Genomic DNA, 20,942 nt, shown 5'->3' on the forward strand with positions numbered 1-20,942 from the left:
TATGAATTGAATCCAATTTCCAGCAGCTGTTGTGGTATTAACTACATCAACAGTTCTATCTCATTCATGCTCCTGTCTCATTCTTCTAAACTATTACAGTCAATCCACCCACAGTATGCTATTTATATTTAGTGATGTGCAGCTCGATGATACCATCACAAGGTTGCTTCAGGGTCCAAATGTACTTACACAGCATTCCTTTCCAGACAGTTGTCAAGAGCAATTATTAACAGTAATGTAGATACTCAAAATGACTCAGATGACTCCTTTTCACATTTATTCTACATTTGTCGTTATTTCTTCACCTCATCCCATTTCTTTGACTTGTTTCATTTATTTCTGTAATGTGGAGCAGTTAAGTCTCTGAGGATGAATATAATTGATGTTGTTGGTTGTTCTTTGCTGGCTTCCATTAGATCGGAGGTTTAATTGATCTGTTTGAAGGAAAGTTTGGTGCTGTAACTGCAAGAGTGATGAGAATTACAAAGTGCCTACACCGCTTCTGCCCAATCACGAGTATCAGAGTTTAGTGTTTGTTTTGCATATCTTTTGCTAGCCTGCAGGATTCTCCCATCTATTCTTAGGACTCCGGGTCCCATCTGCTCTCACCATCAGGCCCTGCCACATCCTTAACCTCGAGTTTATCTTATCTTCTTCTGGCTGCTTTGGGTAAGGAAGGTGGCACGGAGAGGCAGCTGCCGTGGAGAAAGCGGTGTAGGTTTGGCTGTTCCTTGTGGCTGCATCCGAGTGGGCCCTATGACCAGGCAGTAGCTTAGAAGATGAAGTGGGTCCAGGCCTGGGATCCCAATGACCAGCCTGGGACTCCTTTTTGGCAGTTTCGGTGGTGGGGGCATTTTTTGTCAGCGTCGGCCTGTGACTCCATGCGGCTTTTCTTCAGCATTACCAGGACCTGGCCCGGGATCCAAATGTAGGGGATAGGGAGGGCATGAGGAGGCAGGTGGGGGCAGTGGTGGGGCAAGTTGTGGATCCTTGAGCCCAAAGCCACGAAACTGTCTTAATTGTCTGTTTTCAATTTGTTTATTTTTGTTTTTATAGTGGAAGTGCTATTATACTGAACTTCCTATTGCTTCATTTGTTTTCTAACTTATTACTGTGATTTTGAAGTCTGTAATACTGGACTTTTTATTTCTTTACCGTTCTATTCTTTTCCTAAGAATTCGTACTCAAAAAATCTCTATCTACAGCCCTTAAGTGGTGACTTGTAAACTTTTCACTGTATTTATGAGTACATGTGACAATAAAGCTAATTCAATTCAATTCAATTGCTCTGCCTCTTAACTGGAGACAGCAAATACCTTGGTTCAAGAGTGGGTGAGTCACAAGCTTAATGAGTATAGACTGAACTTACAGTAAATGACCAGCAGCTTACAGCAGCATCTAACCATGGGTTGATAAATGTTGATAAATCTTTCACTAGTGTTATGATAATGAGTGCTCACCCAAAACATTAACATCAGTAAGAATAGTTTGTACATTGACCTTTTGATTACAATCGCGGTGACAGATTTGGATAGAGGACACAAGTAGGAAAAAGGATTGATAGTGTTGACAAAATGGAAGGCTGCAGAAGGGATAGCAGAGTGGACAAAGGAGTGGCAGATATAATGCAATGTCAGAAAGTGCAAGCTTATGCACTTTGATAGGAAGAATAGAGGCATAGACTATTTTTTAAACAGGAAAAAGCTTCAGAAATCTGAAGCACAAAGGGAATTGGGAGTTCTAGTTCAGGATTCTTTTAAGCTTAACATGCAGGTTCAGGCCTGAATATAGTGTACGTGGAGAAGGTTAGTAGGAGAGACCAGGACCGAGGGCACAGACTTGACGTGAAGGGATGACCTTTTAGAACTGAGATGAGGTGGAATTCCTTCAGTCAGAGGGTGGGGAACCTGTGGAACTCAGTGCTGATAAAGGCTGTGGAGGTCAAGTCATTGAGTGCATTAAAGACAGAGCTAGATTGATTAGTAATTATTGATTAATTAGTAAGGGGATCACAGGTTATAGGGAGAAGGCAGGGGTTGAGAAACACGTCATCCATGATCAAATGGAAGAGCAGACTTGATGGGCTGAATGGCCTAATTCTGCTCCTGTATCTTCAAGTTTTTATGGTCTAATTGCTCATATTCTCTTTTCAGACCTGCCTCTGTGAATCCAATGTCTTCAACTTTCACTTCCCACTTCTGGCAATGGCAGCCTGGTCTTTTCATCCTCTCCCATCCATAACTACAACAGCCATTGAAGCAACAAAGCTCACTCATTTGCCAATAAAAATTTTTTCAAAGCACTAGTTAGACACAGAAAGCAATGACAAGGTGCGTCATTGGGACAAAGGGCAAAACAAAAACTGTCTTTGAGCTTCCAAGATCAAAGCAAGGAACAATGTTAAAGTTTAAGAATGCCTTTTATCTAACCTGAAATGGTAATGCCTAGTAATGTAATCGCAGACTCACATCCATAAACATTTTATAGAACAATTTATAGTCAGTCTTTTAAAAGAGATACCTGCTTCATGTTGAATAGTTACAACCCTGTTAAAATGAACTGTAACCAAGTAATAGGCTGGCAAGAGGGACAAGGGGACTGCAATTCACAAATTAAGAAGAGACACAAAGACTAACAGTGGGGCTGATAATACGCGTGGAAATAAATCGGGGCTAATTCATCTTCTCAACAGGAGGGCAATGTTCCGCAAAGTTTTTATGCATAAAACTGTCACCCTATGGCAAGAAACAGACTTGTCCTCACATTACTATAGTCTTGACGAGCCTTTTAAGCTAATAATTTCATCCGGCTCTTTGCAAGAAGAAAGGGAACATGTCTCCTATTGCTGCATTGCTTGTCGCTCTGATATCTATTAACCTGCGGACTTTGTGGATCAGATTGTGGAGCCAATTACTGCTTTCACCCGCACTCCATGATCCTTAAATTGATAAATGGATTTATCATCTTTGCATGTTTCATCACGTCAAAGGAGCCCACGGGATGGCAATTGGTGGATGAGTCTTTCAGCAAATCACATTAAAAAAGGACTTAGTTAATACAGAGAATAAGGCCATAAGATATACGAGCAGAATTAGTCCATTTGGCCCATTGAGTCTGCTCTGCCACTTAATCATACCAGAGAAACAGGGAATTAACCTTCTGAGATTAATTTCTGCCCCAGTCGTTCTGTCTGGCCAAGGTCTAAAGTCAAACCAAACCATGTGCAACCACAAAGTCCCATTTGAGCTAAGTTCCTGACTTCATGTCCATTTCATAACCAAAACTATCTCATCAAAAAGCAGGGACGTGATAGTGTGATATTGCTGGACCAGTATTCTTGAAGGAAGGATATCAGATAATTTGGACAGTTTGTTTGTGATGCAGAGTGAGCTGACAGTGTTGGTTCAATTCCTGCACTGGCTGAGATTACCATGAAGGACTCTCCTCCTCAACCCCTTCCCCTTTACCTCAGGTTAAACCACCACTCGTCATGGGACCATGGCAACTTTACATTTACATTTTAGTAATCCAGGGGCTCTTGGTAATATTTGAGGTCATCGGTGTTAAATCCCTCCACAGCAGCTGGTGAAATGTAAGTCAATTTTTAAAAAACTTGAAATACAAAGTCAGTCTTAGCAACGGTAAACTATCATCAATAGTTGTAAAGATATGTCCAGTTCACTAATAACTTCATGAAGGAAGACTCCCAATCTGAACTGGTCTACAAGTGACTCCAGGTACATATTAATGTTGTTCAACAGATGCTGTTGAAAGTGGTTTTGGGGAGTCGGTCTTTTCTTTAATTCTCACTCAGCACCTAATTAATGAGATAGCAAGGAAGGGACAAGTATCTCTACAGGGCGGCAGTGGCTCAGTGGTTAGCACTGCTGCCTCACAGCACCAGAGACTCAGGTTTCATTCCAGTGTTGGGCGACTGTCTGTGTGGGTTTCTTCCAGATGCTCCGGTTTCCTCTCACAGTCCAAAGATGTGCAGGTTAGGTGGATTGGCCATACTAAATTGCTTATGTTGTTCAGAGATGTGTAAGTTAGCTGCATTAGTTAGGGGTAATGTTAGAGTAATACGGTAAGGGAATGGTCGGTGTGGACTTGTTAGACCAAATGACCTGTTTCCACACTGTAGGGATTCTATGATTCTCTGAGTGGTGGAGTAGGACTGAGGGGTTAAATGGTTCCTACTCTGTTTCCATGTTTCAATGCAATATGCCTTCCCAAAGTATCCAGTCAAGCAGCTGGTTCCTATTGGCTGCTCAGGTAATCCAGTAACCAATCTCAGTCAATTCAAAGTGACACATTCAGGCACTCAGGGGAGTCCATCTGTAATCTATACTTCTTTAACACTTTGAAACACCCTGACTGACTCACGTAACATCTGGGGCTGTTTTATGTGCTGTGCAAAAGATGTTCGCTGAAAATTTTGATGCATTCGGAAGTCATGAGCTGTGATCTTACTTGCAGCTGGGGAGCTGCACTCACAGGGCCATGTCACCGATCCTGAGTGACAATAGTGGCCTCCTCACTGGAAACACTGTCACCTGGTTGCACTATCACCCTCAAGATTAAGATCTTTCAGCTGTGGTTCTTTTGGGTAATTTGGCAACAATGGAGATTGAATTCATTCCATTGACTCTACCTCAGAAGCTGCCAGTAAATAGCCCATAACTGTGCGCGCATGTTTGATGAATCTTAATTTTTTTTTCATGTGCAAGATGGCAACAGATGGAGAATCTTCAAAACCTCACTCTACAGTGTCACCTGCTGGACACTGCTTGTAACTGTGATGGCTGACCATTGCAAAACTGGATGGGAAACATTCCGCTAGATTCCAAGGTAATGTCACAATCGTCCCAGAGAACAACAGGGCTGCTCTCTCGTTAGATGAAGTAACAACTGGCAGTGGTTTACTCAGAGCATTACCACACCTCAGGTGAGGAGGGAGATTCAGAAGCTGGGACTTTCATGGTCATCTCGGCTAGTGTGGGAATTGAACCTGTGCTGTTGGTCTTACATTGTTTTGCAAACCAGCTGAGGTAATAACCATGCCCTCCCCCCCCACCGGTCTCCAGGACCTGGGCAAACAGGCAAATGGACTGACAAAATAAGTCACCATGCCACCTCATCTTTATGATCTTTATGAGTGGCAGCAGAAGTGACCCACTTGAAACCCAACTGAGCTCACAATTCATGTCCACTTAAAGACATTGTCTAATGCCACATCATCTGGCCTGCTGACCAATGAAAGTTGGGGGTTGGGCAGTGTGGTTGGTGTATATCTTCCTTCCGTTCCCCCCTCCATCCCAATACCCATCCAATCCAGCCCCATTCTGCCATCCATCCCTTTCCAGAAGAGTTTTCCCTCCCAGTACCCCTGCTCTTGTCCAATACATTCCCAATCTCATCAACAGACCTTTCAGTCCAGCACTGATGAATCCTGGATTCACCTTTGACTTCTGGTGAACCTGTCAGCTCTTCCTCATGGGCCTGCTGCAGTACCAGCAGTGAGCACCACTCCTGATGGCGCCATTGCACCTTGCTGCCAATTTTGTTGGCCTTTTCCAATTGGTAGCTCTTTGAGGTAACACCTCCTGGTGCAGAGGGTCAGGAAGGCTCAATCAGTGAAAATCTACAGAAAACTGAGCAAGACACTCAGTCCCCTCCCTGACACTTACACTGGGTGCAGAGAGACAGTCTACAGCACATAAACCAATACTTTGACACTCCGCAGTAATCAGCAGAAATGAAAATAGGGAAGTAAGATACGCAGGCAGGAAATGTACAGCGAGTTTTGTGAAGATTTGTAGCTCAGGTTGAGGTTTTGGATGTAGGTTTGCTTGCTGAGTTGGAAGGTTCATTGTAAGACGTTTCATCACCATACTAGGTAACATACTAGGCACAACACAAGAGCAGGGATTGGATCTGGGACTTTCTATTTTGGATATCTGATTTCCAAGGACACTTGGAGCAGCAATCATGGAATTCCAGATCTGGGAGTGGATGGAGACATGGAAACTGGGAGGATGAGGACGTCATGATAGAAGTCTTGTGATCTTGCTGTCTCACACAGACCTCACATGACAATGCAATAATTCTCGAATACAGCTCTTAACTGAAATTAATTTTTTTCGTAGATCAGCAGGCTCTGTAAATATCATTCAGCAGCACATCAAGATGAAGAATACCTGGGGGAGCCCTCCTTTCAACTCTTTGAGCACACACCAGTTAAGAGCTGGGCTGAATCTGTATCTCTGCTTCATTTCCCCCCTCTACTCCCCAGCTTTACAAAGCAAAAACTGTGGTCAGAGTTGGTGCTGAAAATTTCAACTGAGTCCCCCTTCCACCAACAACCTCCACTGCTCTTTGGGGGGACAGAGTCCAGGTTTGAAATGTGGTTAGTGCTTTCTAATCTCACTTCTAAGTGGCTTACACCAAGGGTACGATTGGTGGATAATTTTAATCAGTCAGGGAATCAAAGGTTACAGGGAAAAGGCAGGAGAGTGGAGCTGGGGATTTTCCGATCACCCACAATCTCACTGAATAGCAAAACAGAATCGATGGGCCTAATGGCCTACTTTTTCTCCGACAATTTATGGTCATAACTCTAAATCTGAGAAATACCAGAGCAATTGTTAAGCAGGTGAATAATGTTTTCATGACTTCATCTGTGGTCTGGGATCCCATGCCTATCAGTGAAGATAGGCATGAATAATCAATGTATGTTCTTGGAAGGATTATGGGATCAACCAACATAAAAATAAGACCATAAGAAACAGGGTCAGGAGTAGGCCATCTGGGCCATTGATCCGCCATTCAATAAGATCATGGCTGATCTTTTTGTGGACTCAGCTCCACATAACTGCCCTCTCACTGTCTCCCTCAATTCCTTTATTGTCAAAATAAATCTACCTTAGCTTTAAAAATGTTTACTGAAGTCATGTCAATTACATCATTGGACAGGGAATTCCATAGATATACAACCCTCTGGGTGAAGAAGATCCTTCTCAACTCAGTCCTATATCTGCTTCCCCTAATTTTGAGGCTATGCCCCTAGTTCTCGTTTCACCCACCAACGGAAACCACCTTCCTGCTTCGATCCTGTCTATTCACTTCATACTTTTATATTTCTGTAAGATTCCCCCTCATTCTTCTAAATTCCAATGTATATAATCTCATCCTACTCAGCCTCTCCTCATAAGCCAACCCCCTCAACTCTGGAATCAATCTGGTGAACCTCCTCTGCACCCCCTCCAGTGCCAATACATCCTTAAGGAGACCAAAACTGCGCACAGTACTCCAGGTGTGACCTCACCAGCGCCTTGTACAGCTGCAACATAATCTCCCTGTTTTTAAACTCAATCCATTTGCCTTCCTAATTATGTTGTGTACCTGCTGACCAACCTTCTGTGATTCATGCACAAGGACACTCAGGTCACTCTGGACAGCAGCATGCTACAATCTTTTACCACTCGAACAATAGTCCCTTATTCCGAACAATATGGATGATTTCACATTTCACAACTTTGTCCTCCGTCTGCTAGACCTTTGCCCATCCACTTAAACTCTCTATATCTCTCTGCAAACGTTCAGAGTCCTCTGCACACAGCTGCAGAGCTTAGCAGACATGATTTTAGTCACTTCTATCAGACAAGCTACTGTGGCAAGAGCCATTTGCTGTGAAGTTGACTGAGAATGAGATGCCCAACATGCATAGTTTAATGGAAATAGGAGCTGGAACTGGCCATTCGGTCCCTTGAGCCTGTTACATAATGCATTCAGGTCATGACCAATCACCTAGCTCAACATTGTGTTTCTGCACTATCCCAATATCCATTGATACCTTGGAAGTCTATCAATCTCCATCTTGAATATGCTCAAAGCCTGAGGTTCCATGCATTCTCTGGATAGAGGTTATTCCCTGTATTTAGATTTTCTCAGTCTCAGAACTGAGGAGATTCTGAATCCCTTGGGTTTTTTTTGGTTTTTTTCCCCTACACTACCACCTCACAGCAGTAGTGATTACTTTTTTCCTCATAGCACCTGTGCTGTGTGTGTGTGTGAGTGTGTGTGCACGCGTGTGTGAGAGTGTGTGCATGTGTGTGTGTGTGAATGTGTGTGCGCATGTGTGTGTGTGTGTGTGAATGTGTGTGTGCGACAGTGTGTGCATGTATGTGTGTCTGTGTGTGTGTGAATGTGTGTGTGAGTGTGTGTGTGTGCATGTGTGTGTGTATTTTGTGCATGCGTGTGTCTGTGTGTGAGTGTGTGTTTTGTGTGTGCGTGTGTTTATGTGTGGGGGTGTGTGTGTCTGTGTGTGTGTAAGTGCAATGATTCAATAAGAAAGATGCCAGGGAACCAGCGACAAGCAAAGCCCAAAAAAGGTAATGCTGACATGAAGACAGTGAAGAGGGAGGGAGGGGGTTAAATCAAAACAGAGTTGGAACGAGAAACAAAGTGCTCCAAACCAGTGGTGCCCACCTTTCTCTAAAGAGATCAAGAGTGCTGGTGGATGTCATGTGCTCTGTCTCCAAGGACACACGGGCATGAACATAGCTGTGGAAGCAGGGCAGAAAGTTGGCAGGCATGATCCCCTCCACAGCTCACTGCCTGGACCTGGTTATAGCCAGTCTGGCCAGCCCAGGAGCAGACCCACCCATTCACTTAAATGGAATAAAAATGCCAGGACAGATATTGTGAGTTACAACATCAAGTCAATGGATTTAAGATACATATCAGCCATGAATGAATTGAATTTGAATCAGCCTCCTCTTGTTCCTATGTTGCCTTGAGAGATGCAGAGCAAGTTACTGATGCACTCTTATGGGATTTAGGCGATTGCATAAATGATTGAATAAATAATTAAATAAATAATTGCTTAAACCACACTGTGTGTAAACTGGCTTTCTGTCTTGGCTACCTAACACTTAAAAAAATTAACTGCGGTGCTTAACTCGCAACGATGATGCATTGGGTGAATGCTGTGCATTTTCTCTCTGATTCCTGTTCCTTAATTTGTGCACTGAAATTGGTTTCTGTTAGCGATCACATTTAGCAAGAAATATCTATTTATTCCGCCGCACATATAAAGCGCCATCATTCAATGGCTTGGTTGTTTTCCTCAACAGCTCAAAAAAAATATGTTTGCATTTTAAAGGCAAAGGGAACAGAGACTTCCAAAATATCCCCCTCGGACATTATTTTCATATCATGGAGACAAAGTTAAAAAGAAACAAGTGTTAAAATAATATGTCGTTCATGGAACTGAGCAGTTGCTTGAGAAATTAGGATGCCTTCATTTCACAGTTGGAATCTGTGGAGGTTTAAAAAAGATGTTGAATCTCCAATTGCATTTAAAGGCCCTAAGTAAAATTAGTTGCGACAGACACAATTCTCTTCCCAGTGGACATGAGTCCACTGCACATAACTGCCTATAATTCAACGCTAATTGGCTGATCTTGCTAAGATAGGCCATAAGGATGTATGGGCTGGGAATTGGAGCAATAAGCTGTGTTATTCAGATATAGTGAGTTGAAGCATAATGTTGGAATGTAGCTGTATGTCTTTGCATGTACTGCATTTAATTGGCCCCTGAATTGTCAATTGATGCAAGAAGGAAGCATGTTCACAACTAGCAGCTTGACAAGTACGTGTGTAGATGGGGTCTTGTATATCAATGCTGTGTTGCACTCACAATTTCTCTCTTACATCTTTTTAATCTAGTAATTGATACTTTGCATGATTAGTCCCATCTTTTGGAGGTATACAATTTATGTTTATCTTTCTCTTCTCACCTTAAACATACACCCCCTAGTCTTGAAATCTCCCACCCAAGGGAAAAGACCCTTGCCATTCATCTTATCTATACTTCATTATTTTATAAACCTCTATAAGGTCACCTCTCTGCCTCCTACCTCCAATGAGAAAAGTCCCAGCCTATCCAGCCTCTCCTTATAACTCAAACCCTCCATTCCCAGCAATATGCTGGTAAATCTCTTCTGAACCCTCGCCAGCTGAATAATATCCTTCCCATAACAGGGTGGCCAGAACTGGATACAGTATTCCAGAAGATGCCTCACCAATGTCCTGTACAGCCTCAACATAATGTCCCAACTCCTATATTTCATGGTCTGTTGCGTATGTGAGATATGCTTCAGTCAGCTTCTTCTGCTGTCACATCAGGTAGAACAATGTTAAATTAAACAGCATGCCTGTTTAATGCCTCAACCCTCAGGAGACCAGTGCTCCACAGCTGGACCTGGATCCCAATGGAAATCAGGGATCACGCAACATTCCCACTGCCACTCTCACCTTGCATTGACATCTGCAGTTTGCCCCAGTAGGGTGAGGATATTTTGGATCACTGTTACCAATAAATGCAATCACCTTAATTGTATCAAAGTTGTTTCAGATCAAACCCAAGACTGGATAGAATGAATGTAGGAAAGATTTTCTAGATGGCTGTGGGTTCCAGAACGAAAGATCAGAATCTAAAGATACATAATTAGGCCTTTTTGGGTCTGCAATAAAGAGAGATTTTGTAATCCAGAGAATGGAGAGCATTTGAGGCTAAAATATTAAATGGTTTTAAGAAGGAGTTAGATACAGTTCTTAGGGCTAAATGGCTCAAAGGGAGCAGGAAGGAATGGGAATAGGGGACTGAGTTGGACCATCAGCCATGATCATATTGAATGCCAAACAAATGCCTGCTTTGCTGTGTTCTTCCTGCCTCCTGCTTGTCCACTTTGGATTCCAGCATTTGTGGGGTTTTTTTGTCTCTAACCAATGATCAGATTGAATGGCAGAACAGGCTCAAAGATCTGAATGGTAAAAACTTTCGAAGCTCCTCGGATGCTGCCTGAATTGCCGTGCTCTTCCAGCACCACTGATCCAGAATCAAAGATCTGAATGGCCTACTGCTGGTCCTCTTTTCTATGTTTCTGAACCTTCGACCATGATTCACAAAAACAAAGATCTCTTACCTGCTGCTCTTCTTCAATTGAAACAGTCTGAAAAAGAAAGCAACGAAACTAGATTCAGTAACTTAATTGCAGAAATCGTATGGACTGTTAAGAATTACTTCTCAGGTAACAGGTTTCTGGTGATATTATTTTAAACAAATGATCAGCTGTACAATTTTCAATTTACTCAAACTCGATAGCTTTGAAATTCTTCTGAGAACATATTCAAAGTAGGTTTGCAGGGCAGGGAGTTTACGGCATTGGTTGAGGAGGGGGTAAGAGCTGCCAATTGCAGAGGGCACACTCGAGTTGAGATCATTCATTTTGTTAAAGGATTGATTTTTAGGGAGTGTTGGGTGGGGAAACTTTAGAGCAGGGCACCAAGCTGACATTGATTGGTTGCTACAGGGAGGGGTGGGTAAGAGACACACTCAGTTCACCAGAACCAGGAGACTAGATGAATGAGTGAGGGGACAGGGAGCACAATTGATCTGTTCAATTATCAACAGAGCCCAGAGTATGCTAAGGGAGAAAAGCAGAGGGTGCCCCAGGTAGGGTGCCAGCTGTAGCTTAGTTAGCAGCACTCATGACCCTGACCCACATTGTGCTGGCTCAAGTTTTGCGTTAGGGCTTGAGCTTACAAAATCAAGTTTGGTACACCAGGGTAATTTGGAGGGAATACTGCATTGGGAGAGGTGAAAACAGTTTCAGCTATAATATTTGCAGAATTTACCACTGGTGGGTACCAAAGGGCATCATTTCATAGTCATGAAGTCCTACAGTATGGAAACAGGCCCTTTGGTCCAAACAGTCCTTGCTGACCATAATCCCAAATTAAACTAGTCTGCCTGCCTGCCTGCTCCTGGCCCATATCCCCTAAACCTTTCCTATTCATGTACTTATCCAAATATCTTTTAAATGTTGTAATTATACTCATATCTGCCACTTCCTCTTGAGGTTCATTCCACACATGAACTATCCTCTGTGTAAACATTTGCCCCTCATGTCTTTTTTAAATCTCTCTTCTTTCATCTTGAAAATGTGCGCCCTAATCTTGAAATCTCCCACCCTAGGGAAAAGGCACCTACCATTAACTCTATCTGTTCCTCTCATCTATAAAGTCGCTTCTCAACCTCCTACACTCAAGTGAAAAAAGTCCCAATCTATCCAGTCTTTCTTCGTAACTCAGAGCTTCCATACCTGGCTTCCATATATGCTGGTAAATCTCTTCTGAACCCACTCCAGCTTACTAACATCCTTCCCATTACAGGGTGACCAGAACTTGCCACAGTATTCCAGAAGAGGCCTCACCAATGTCCTTATACAACCTCAACATGACATCCCAAGTCATTTAAATTTAATTTTCAAAGTTTCCCTCAAGGATTTGATCTTTGCTACTTGCTCCTTTAAGACACTGGAAATTTGGTCCTTTCAGAGGATGTTAATTTGATTCCATCTGGTTTAGCACTGTGTGAAAAGAGGATAAAAAAACTCAGACTGCCATTCCAACGCAGTGTTGAGGGAGTACTGCACTGTCAGGGCTGCCTTCTTTCAGATGTATCATGGAACCGAGATTCAAATGGACAGAAAGGACCCCATGCCACTCTTTCAGTGAAGAGCCAGGGAGTTATCTGGAATGTTCTGACTCATAACCATCTCTCAATCAACATTAAAAAGCAAACTATCTGGTCATTATCACATTGTTAACCACAGTCATAAATTTCGGTGGAATAATACATGAATTGGGATCTCTGTTGTTTGTGATAAATATAAATGACTTGGATAAAAGCATAGATAGGTGGGTTAGTAAGTTTGCAGATGATACAAAGATTGGTGGTGTTGTGCATGGTGTAGAAGGTTATCAAACGATAAAGGAGAATACAGTTCATTTGCAGCTTTGAGCGGAGAAATAGCAGATGGAGTTTAATGCGAGTAAGTGTAAGGTGTTGCATTTTGGGAGAAAATTGTTAAGGAAAGGTATACAGTTACTAGTAGGCATTGATGTATAGAGGGATCTTGGGGTTAGGTCCACAACTCCCTGAAAGTGGCCACGCAAGTAGATAGGGTGGTAAAGAAGGTATAATGCATGCTTGCCTTTCTTGGCCAGGAAATTGAGGACAAGAGTCAGGATGTCATGTTACAGCTTTATAAGACTTTGGTCATGCCACACTTTGAATGTGGAGAAGGTGAGCACTGCGGATGCTGGAGATCTGAGTAGAGAGTGTGGTGCTGAAAAAGCACAGTCAGTCAGGCAGCATCCGAGGAGCAGCAGAATTGACACTTCCTGATGAAGGGCTTTCACCCGAAACATCAATTCTCCTGCTCCTCGGATGCTGCCTGACTGGCTGTGCTTTTCCAGCACCACACTCCACACTTTGAATATTGCATTTAATTCTGGCCACCACATTACAAGAAGGATGTGGAGGCTTTGGAGAGGGTGCAGAAGAGGTTTCCCTGGATGTTGCCGGGATTAGAGAGCATGAGCTGTAAGGAGAGGCTAAAAAAACTTGAGGTGTTTTCTCTGGAGCAGCAGAGGCTGAGGGGAGACTTGATAGAAGTTTATAAAGGTATCAGATGCATAGGTGGAGTTGATGGTCAGAATCTTTTTCCCAGAGTTGAAATGTTTAAACTATAGGACATGCATTTAAGGTGATGGGGGAGAGTTCAAAGGAGACTTGAGGGACAATTTTATGCCCAGAGAGTGTAGGAGTCTGGAATGCACTGCCAGGAGTGGTGGTGGAGGCAGATACAATAGGGGAGTTTAAGGGATTGTTAGATAAGGACATAAATATGTAAGGATGCGAGGGATCTGGACCAAGAGCACGCAGAAGGAATTGGTTTAATTTAATGTCATGTTCGGTACAACATTGTGGGCTGAAGGGCTTGTTCCTGTGCTGTACAGTTCCATGTTCATGGATGCTGTTGTGGCTCAGTGGTAGAATCCCTGCTTCTGAAATAGGACACTTGGGTTCAAGTCCCACCTGCTCCAGATGTGTGTCATAAAATCCCTGAACAAATTGATCACCTGTACATGTTTGTCTGGGGTACTGTCACATATGGGGCACGCAATGACTCTGTGGCATTATCGCTAGACTGTTAATGCAGAGACCCAGGTAATGTTCTGGGGCCCTGAGTTGAAATCCCACCACTGCAGATGGTGTAATTTGAACTCAATTAAATCTAGAAGCAAGAGTCTAATGATGACCATGAATTCATTGTTGATTGTTGGGAAAATCTGGTTCACTAACGTCCCTTAGGGAAGGAAGCTGCCATCCTTACCTGATCTGGCCTACATGTGACTCCAGACCCACGGCAATTTGATTGATTCTGAACTGCCCTCTGGGCAATGAGGGATGGGCAATAAATGTTGGCCTTTATTAAGCGACGCCCTCATCGTGTGAATTCGAAGCAAAAGCGAATTTAGGATTTTAGAGGGAGGGAGGGAGGGGAGGGGAAACGTTTGAAGTGAGGCCAAATTCAAGCTTCAAAGGATGAATTGAGAGGATGCACTTGGCACAGGAAAAGTCAGCATAGACCTTATGTGAAGTGGAGCAGGAGAAGCCGAATATTGGTTAACTGATATTACTAGGTGAAGAAGGTACATGTTACCCCTTATAAAGCAGAGGTCTGGTGACTGCTGGCAGTATGATGTAGCTAAGAAAAACTCCAAGTTGACAGTTAATTCTGCACACGGAAGAAATGGAACAAGCCATTTGAACTCAATCCATGTTCAAAGCACAAAAGCAATGAGATGATATTGAAATTTGACACAAACTTTCATTCCAGAGTAGCGTTTTAATTTCAGGAAGAAAGTTGAAATTGGCATTTAAATGGTGGCAGGGCATTCTCATTTTCTGCCTAATGAAATAGCCCGTGAAAATGCACAATTATGCTGTCATTCCTGACGCAGTGTATTGGACAGAGTTTAATTATTAATATGCTTCCCTCAGAGAATGACTCAATCATGTCACAACTTTAGACAAATACAGCTAATGCACAATCATAAAATATTCACTCGAACACCACTGATCTGACAGCAAATTAATTCCAAGACCACTTCCTATATTACCAGAAAATTAGTTGTAAGCGCATAAAGCTCAAATGGAATGTGCCAATGCTCTGTCCAAAGGTAATACACTGCATAGAGTAAGATGTTACATTATTCGGATTGTTGCAACCTGGAACAGAATATTTGGAAAATGAAAACCACCAAATGCTGAAAGCTTCCTGTAATTTTCTTGTAATTCATGTCGAATTTTATTTACACACATACAGCACGTCTCACAACCACAGGACACCCTGATGTGTTGCACAGTCAATGAAATATTTTTTGAAGTCGTTGCCACTCTTGCAATAGAGAAAATGCAGCAGCCAATTTATGCGCTTCACACATCTGAAAAACATTTTGGGACCTCCTGAAATAATTAAAGACATTGCATAAGTATAGTCTCTGCAGTGTGTAGCCCTCCTCTGACTCCTTCTGTACCATCCACAGGGCACAAAGCAACAATACAATGGAGTACTCTTAATTTATTTAGCTGTGACAACATTCAGGACATTTGATTTATCCAATAAAACACAGATGGAACTTTGTCCACCACTTTTAACACTTACTCCCTTCATTGCTGGCACAGAGTGGCAACTGTGTGTACCATTGAGATTTTGGAGAAGATTTGTAGCTCAGCTAGTGGATCAGGTTGTAAGTTTGCTCGCTGAGCTGGTAGGTTTGCTCTTCGATGTTTCATCACCATGATCGGTAACATCATCAGTGAACCTCTGGTAAAGCGCTCATGTTCTGTCCAGCTTCACCAGAGGCTCACTGATGATTTTAATGAATATGGTGACAAAATGTCTGAGAACAAACCCACCAGCTCAGTGAGCAAACTTACAATCTGTGTGTGTATGATCTACAAAATACATTGCAGTGAATCACCAAGCCTTATTTGAGAGCACTTACCAAATCTGTGGTCACATCTCGTAGCCATGATGTGGAGGTGCCAGTGTTGGACTGGGGTGGACAAAGTCAGAAGAGAGAAAGTGAGGGCTGCAGATGCTGGATATCAGAGCTGAAAATGTGTTGCTGGAAAAGCGCAGCAGGTCAGGCAGCATCCAAGGAACAGGAGAATCGACGTTTCGGGCACAAGCCCTTCTTCAGGAAGGGCTTTTCCAGCAACACATTTTCAGCTCTGGACAAAGTCAGAAGTCAGGTGACACCAGGTTAGAGTCCAACAGGTTTATTTGAAATCCCAAACTTTCAGAGCAGTGATTTCGAATAAACTTGAACTATAACTTGGTGTTGTCTGACTTCTGACCACATCTGGAAGGACCGGGGCAGCAGATACTTGAGCACGGCACTGCCTGCTAGTTTCTGTCTAAACCGCTCTCCATCCTGATTTGGAAATATATCGCCATTCCTTCAATGTCACTGGGTCAAAATCCTGGAACATCTTCCCTCACAGTACTATGGATATTCCATGCACCACAAGGTCTGCATCATCATCTTCTCAAAAGGGCTGTTATGAGTGAGCAATAAATGTTGACGTCTGCAGCAATGTCCACATCCCTTGAAAATATAAACTAAAATCTAAGTTCAAGTCTCTCTTATCTTTACGTCAGATCTACAATACTCAAACAGGTTCCTTTTTTTTAAATCTCTGGACTGCTTAGTGCTGTTGATTAATTGAGCTAACTGATTAATTGTTATGCTGGCACTGCAGAATCATGTGCTTATTCCAGGGCTTGCTGTTTTTTTGTTGAATTTCACTCGAAGTGATTCATTCTCTATTATCAGAGCTGCTGGAATGTGCAATGTCTTCAGGTGCTGATGGATGGAGGCTGTTTGCTCTCTCTGCAGCAACCGAGGTGTAACCTCAACAAACCTTCAAATGAAGCAGCTACTGCAATTGATTAGCCTGGTTTGCTCAGATCCAGGAATATGTTTTTTTTTAGCGTGGAGCTGTTTCACACTGACCGAGCCCAGGGTTGGAGAGAATAAATTGCAGTAGCTATTTTAAGAAAACCAAATCCAAGAGGGATACAGTTTCAGGCAGTCAGATTCCTCTGGGATGCACACCTTTGGGACATTGGGTTTGAAGTAACGGTGGTCTCACAGCTGAGAGCACCTTCAAACTCAAATAGGAACGTCAATTCTTCAGCGAGGAGATCTCTCCGGGGATGTTCACTCTCTCTCTTTCTCTGTTCCCTTACAATCCTTCAACTGTACAGACACAGTTTGTTTTGCAGTAATAGTCTTTTGCTTTGTTCTTTGCCTGACCTTTCAGTTTAGCCCAGGTTGGTGATGGTTTCGGGTAAGTCATGGGTGACTCGCTGAACTCTTTGCCTTCTATTCTTTGTCTTAACTTTATTTCTTTCCTGTTTTTGGGCTGGAACAGCACCTATTCATCACTTGACCTTCCAGACCACCTCCAACTTTTATTTTATTTCTTCCCCATATTCCCTTTGGCTCTGCATCATCAACTTTTTTTTAATCATTTAATATCTCCTGTATTCTGCCCTATCATAAATTATCCTTAATCGTTTCTCTCATGCACTCATCCATTCGGCCTTGGGGTTTGGTTGACAAGTTGCATGGAAGGTTGGCTTTCAATGCACTCTAACCAGCAACATAGGTTCAATTCCCATACTTGCTGAGGTTACCATGAAGGTGTCACCTTCTCAGCCTCTCCCGTGTCTGAGATGAGGTGACCCTCAGGTTAAGTCAGCACCAGTTGTCTCACTGGAGAGAGAGAGAGAGCGCCATGGTGATTTTACCTTTTACCTTTTATGCTTCTCAATTTGCTCAAGTTTTGAATTAAAACTTCAAACGCTAACTCTGTCTTTCTCTCCAGGGCTGCTACCAGACCCCTGTTGTGTATTTCCAGCAATTTCTGGTTTTATTTATGCTCTGTCCTGTTTGTGTCAGCTCTAACTGCAATATTATCGATTTCTCTTTACTTCTTTTCCAACCAAGAATCAGTATTCTGGGTGACTGACTGATGGGCTCACAGAGAATAAAGAGGAAGGATAGATTTGCATTCACAGAGTACCCTGTCATGATCTCAAGCAATCCTAAGGCACTTTACTTATGACAAAATACTTTCAAAGTTGTATTCTGAGAAACCTGGCAACCAATGTGTAGACAACAGGAACTAGCAAATAGCAACAGCTTAAGAATCAGAGTTGTTTTTTGGAGGGATAGTTATTGGCCAGAAGGTCTGGTGAATTCTATTGTTTCTCACTTTCTGAATCGCGCTGCAGGATTCTTTACTTATACCTGAGAGTAAAGATGGAACTTTGGCTTCACATCAAACTGTGGATTCCATGAGGGGTTGAATTTCCTGCTCCTGCTCCTTGCAGTTGTGTACTTCTTACTCTCTCAGCAGGAGACATCAAGCGGGATAGTATCGGGCTAACCGGGGGCCTCATCAGCTAGCTGGATGGCTGGAATGATCCCTGTGTCACCTCCATTGAGGAAGACCCACCATATTAATCAGCAACACCAGGGCCAGCACTGCACTCATCAGAGCTCAGGACCAGCGAGCTTAGGCTGCAAAAAGCAGGGTAGGATGGTAGCTGAGGGGAGTAGGGTCACTGTTTGAGCAGTGGGAGAGGATTCGGAAGAAAGGGCGGTCAGTGGACCTCAATCCTCTCTTCCTCACATGAAGTCCCTCAAACAGGTGATGAACATATTTGAAAGAGAGCATCCACAATCTCCCTCCATAGTTTTGCGGTTTTGTGTATGGTGACTACCAATGACAGGTCAGGGACCCTACCCTCTTCAAAGGCCCCATTTGGCATTATGGCTCAGAGAGTCGGAGCTCTAGGTCAGCAGTGGGAGGCTGTTGGGAGAGAGAAGGTTGTGAGTTCAAATCCCTGCCTCCAGTTATTTGTCTCTTTCCCCTTTGGCATCAGGGCAGGATGCCACCAATGAACTTTCTTGGTGGATTTACCCATACAAGCAGTTGCGTTCATGTGTAACCCCACATTATAGAAAAATCGTGACCTGGATACAGCACTTAAAGTGTTGGTTATGTAATTGCATTACCACCAACACACGCTTTAAAATTTCGTGCTCTAGAAACAATATCCCGAATTTGTCAATCGCGTTACACCAAATTTGCGTTGATGAAATGGGCATTATAGCAGAACGACCTGTACCTGGTAACTCTGAGATGGTGTCGCTGGGTATCATCAATAGCGTTTTAAATTTCAGATTATTTGTTCAGAGGTGCTGAATTATTTTGATCAGTTCCTGGGATGAATCTTTTGCTTAATGAGAACATAAGAACACAACAATAAGCAATTCAGCCCTTGAGCCTGTTCTGCCATTTTATATACTCACGGTCGATCTCATCTCAGCCTTAACTTCACTTTCCTGCCAAATCCTCATAACTCTTCAACCCGTTACTAATTAAAAATCTGTCTAATTCTTCTGAAATTTAATCAATGTCCCAACATTCAGTGCATTCTGTAGTAGTGAATTCCATAGACTCATGACCCTTTGGGGAAAATAATTCCTCCTCAACTCTGTTCTAAATCTGCAAGCCCTTATCCTAAAACTATGACCTTTTGATCTAGATTGCCCCAAAAGAGAAAGCATCCTCTCTCCATCTACTTTGTCAATCTCCTTTAGCATCTTATACAGAACAACCTTGGTTATCTGAACGAGATCGACAGGGAGTATTTTGTTCGGATAACTGAGAGTTCAGATAACGGATTGTTCGGATGGGTAACATTTTTATGGGAACTTGAGATCTTGTTCGGATAATCCAAAATTCAGATAACTGATGTTCAGATAACCGAGGTTGTTCTGTATATCTCAATTAGAACTCCTTTCAATCTTCTAAACTCCAGCGAGTAAAGGACTAAATTGCTCAAGCTTTTCTTATGAGGTATGTCTTTCATTGAGGTGTAGAGTAATAGAGCACAGAAACAGACCTTTCGGTCCAACCAGTCCATGCCAAACATCATCCCAAACTAAATTAGACCCACCTGCCTGCTCCTGTGCTTTCTACTTCTGGTATTAATCTTGCGAATCTTCTCTGAACTGTTTCCAATGCAGTTATGTCCTTCCTCAAGAAAGGGGAACAAAAAATGTACACAGTGCTCCAGGTGTGGTTTCACCACTGCCTTCAAGAGTTGCAACAAGAGTTCCACATTTTTATGCAAGGGATTTTATACTTGTGCTGAGGAAAGATTGAGCAGGCTGGGTCTGTATTTTTGGAATTGTGAAGTATGACTGGTGGCTCCTGCTGAAACATATAATGATGTGCAGGGACTTGACAGAGTGGATGCAGATAGTACTTTTTTTTCATAAGGATTGGGAGTGGGGACAATAGTTTCAAAATAAGGATTCTCTCATTTAAAAATGAGTTGAAGGGGAGTTTCTTCTCCCTGAGGCTCATTGGTGTTATCCCAGATTCCAGAATGATAGCTGCCCTGATAGATAATTTAAAAAAAAATTAACGAGGTGGTCTTTCACCGAAACGTGTACACGAAATGCTGCTGATCTGGTTTTAGCAATAAACGTTCATGGTGGAAAAGAAAAAATAAATAGAATAAATCAGGCTGTTTATGTCGAATACAATGTGAAAGATTTCAAAACAGAAAGTTAAGTATATAATGTTTCATTCACCCAGAACTCTCTAAATCTAGGACTCAATAACCAGAGAGAATCTACTTCTCTGCCAGATCTATGTATATATTTGACTGAACTGTCTTTGATTCCTGATGGCCTCTCTTTTGGGTATTCAAATAACTGTGCTTAAACTTTCTCAGCTTCAAATGAACCTTTCAGGGTTCCAATCAAATACTTCTGGTCTGCAGCTTTCAAACTCCAACCCTTTATGCTGAGGTAAACTTTTTCCTAACTTTTCAGAACTAACACCTTTGGCTGGGAGAAAATGTTTCAAATATTTGACTTCAATTTCTACAGACTGAAGCTTTCTAGGCTTTGGGTTTTCCCTTAGCAAAAAT

General features: G+C 42.6%; 1 long non-coding RNA gene across 1 annotated transcript; it reads right to left on the minus strand.

The window, feature by feature from the left end:
- Nucleotides 1-348: 348 nt before the first annotated feature.
- Nucleotides 349-19,998, minus strand: LOC122554740. The gene is made up of 3 exons (XR_006313056.1): nt 19,959-19,998; nt 10,989-11,015; nt 349-434 (listed from the first exon to the last, which is right to left on the minus strand). It is a non-coding gene; the product is annotated as an uncharacterized LOC122554740 (long non-coding RNA).
- Nucleotides 19,999-20,942: the final 944 nt, after the last annotated feature.

This window comes from Chiloscyllium plagiosum, chromosome 11 (assembly GCF_004010195.1).
Source record: "Chiloscyllium plagiosum isolate BGI_BamShark_2017 chromosome 11, ASM401019v2, whole genome shotgun sequence".
NCBI lineage: Eukaryota > Metazoa > Chordata > Chondrichthyes > Orectolobiformes > Hemiscylliidae > Chiloscyllium > Chiloscyllium plagiosum.